The following is a 2,212-nucleotide window of genomic DNA, read 5'->3' as shown; positions in this document are numbered from 1 at the left end:
ATCTCGAGTTACCCTGTTAGTTAAACTCTGGAGGTAAAGGAACTATACAGAGTTGAATGTCAATGTTATAACGGGTTTAAAGACTAGATCCCAATGCATTATAGGTATCTGATCGTTTTATGAATCAGCAGTGGCAAGAGAGAACTTTAGAGAGCCGGTTGTTCCTTTTTTAAATGTGTTATACTGTAATAAATGTTTACTTAAGGAAGGGTTTTTGTTCATAGTCTTTTATAAGGGAACTGTATGTTGTGTTTCCATGTGTGTGTGTGTGTGTGGGGGGGGGGGGGGTAGGTGTGTGTGTGTGTGTGTGTGTGTGTGTGTGTGTGTGTGTGTGTGTGTGTGTGTGTGTGTGTGTGTGTGTGTGTGTGTGTGTGTGTGTATGTGTGTGCGTGACTGACTAGAAGAATGGGTGAATGAAATGAATGGGCGAACGAATGAAACAGTGAATGGGTGAGTCAATAGCCGAAAATGTTGAATAAGTGAATGAATGAATGAATGAATGTGCAGGTACAGTGTGTCACATAGACAAGGTTGATAGGAAGCAGACAGAAAAATAGAAACTGGTAATGTCTGTTTGGCGAGTGTCTTTGCTCATAACCTTGTATAATGAAATCGTAGGTTACTTGCGCTATTCTGTGTTTGTTTGTTTGTACGGCGTGCGTCTATGTCTATTTTTGTGTGTTTCTCATGTAAGAGTCTGCGTGCGTGCGTGTGCGTTCGTGTGTGTGTGTGTGTGTGTGTGTGTGTGTGTGTGTGTGTGTGTGTGTGTGTGTGTGTGTGTGTGTGTGTGTGTGTGTGTGTGTGTGTGTGTGTGTGTGTGTGTGTGTGTGTGTGTGTGTGTGTGTGTGTGTGTGTGTGCGTGTGTGTGTCCATATCCACTTTTATATACACGTGTGCGTTTGTTCCTGAGACCATGTGACATATGTAACCAAATAAGTACATCAGTAGTTTTCAGAGACCATGGATAAGGGTGTGACTAAGCATGCAGACGATGCCATTCTTAATTCACCATAAAAGTAACACTGTGTTTTGTTCCTCAGCATTATAACGAAACAAAATATCCCGAGCAGGCAGTCAACACAAGTAGGAAAGGCCGAATACAGTGCGATCGTTGACTTTTCTTCGTAAATATGACTGCAGAAATTTATTTTTCTACATGTGATTATGGCATTTATGATGACAACACTGACAATACATGATGACAATACAATAATATATATCCACATATATTACCTTATATGTGGATATATATGTATATATGTATGTATGTATGTATGTATGTATGTATGTGTATGTTATGTATGTATGTATGGTAGTGTAGTGAATGTTAGTGTATGGTATGTGTATTTGTATGTGTATATGTATGTGTATATGTATGTGTATATGTATGTATATGTATATGTATATGTATATGTATATGTATATGTATATGTATGTATATGTGTGTGTGTGTGTGTGTGTGTGTGTGTGTGTGTGTGTGTGTGTGTGTGTGTGTGTGTGTGTGTGTGTGTTTACACAAGAATCAATCATTCTAAACATATCTGATGCTTTTCCGTTATTACAAAGTCGTCAAAAGACAATTCTAATCAAATATGAAGGTCTAAATGGGAAAATTCCAGAGCAAAATCATTCTCCAAACAACGTGCTAACTCACCCTCGCTTTAAGTGCACAATTATATGATGTACAGCATTTGTGACCATTTCCCCGCCACACACACACACACCTCAATAGATAAAAGTTGGGCTGCAGAAGCGATCGTACCCAGCAAAGACGTGTCCCTACAGAAATAAAAACAAAATACAAAATGAAAATACTCACCGCACACCTCCCCACCAACCCATGGAGAAACGATACCCAGAACTTCTCCACTATGTATAATGTCACTATACAACCCCACAGTCACTACACACACACCAACAGCACCGCCCCCTGTCTTGGGACTCGCGTCACACAACCTCCCTCCCACACCGTCGAAAGTGAACTGACCATTGTTAGACCCAAAACCTGAGACCAAAGCCGTCAGTCATGATCCTACACACTTATTTTTGAGCTTGTTTCCCTCGCTTAAACTGTACTGAGGTAATCTGTTTTTGTTTTGATAAATGTTATGGTAATTATAGTGAATAAATGATTATATGTGATAGGTTTACAATTTTTGCTGTAGGATTCTCTCTCTCTCTGCCGCTGACGTCACGTGGATCCTTTTAATGT

At 39.7% G+C, this 2,212-nt stretch overlaps 1 protein-coding gene across 1 annotated transcript in view; it reads right to left on the bottom strand.

Moving 5' to 3' along the window:
• Positions 1-1,988, bottom strand: part of LOC125040303 (RING finger protein nhl-1-like) — a 25,139-nt gene extending 23,151 nt beyond the window's left edge. The window contains exon 1 of the mRNA XM_047634858.1: positions 1,820-1,988. The gene's annotated coding sequence lies outside the window, so the exon portion shown is untranslated. The remainder of the gene's footprint in view (positions 1-1,819) is intronic.
• Between the last annotated feature and the right edge of the window lie 224 nt (positions 1,989-2,212).

This window comes from Penaeus chinensis, chromosome 29 (assembly GCF_019202785.1).
Source record: "Penaeus chinensis breed Huanghai No. 1 chromosome 29, ASM1920278v2, whole genome shotgun sequence".
Lineage (NCBI taxonomy): Eukaryota > Metazoa > Arthropoda > Malacostraca > Decapoda > Penaeidae > Penaeus > Penaeus chinensis.
This window is presented reverse-complemented; position numbering and strand designations above follow the sequence as displayed.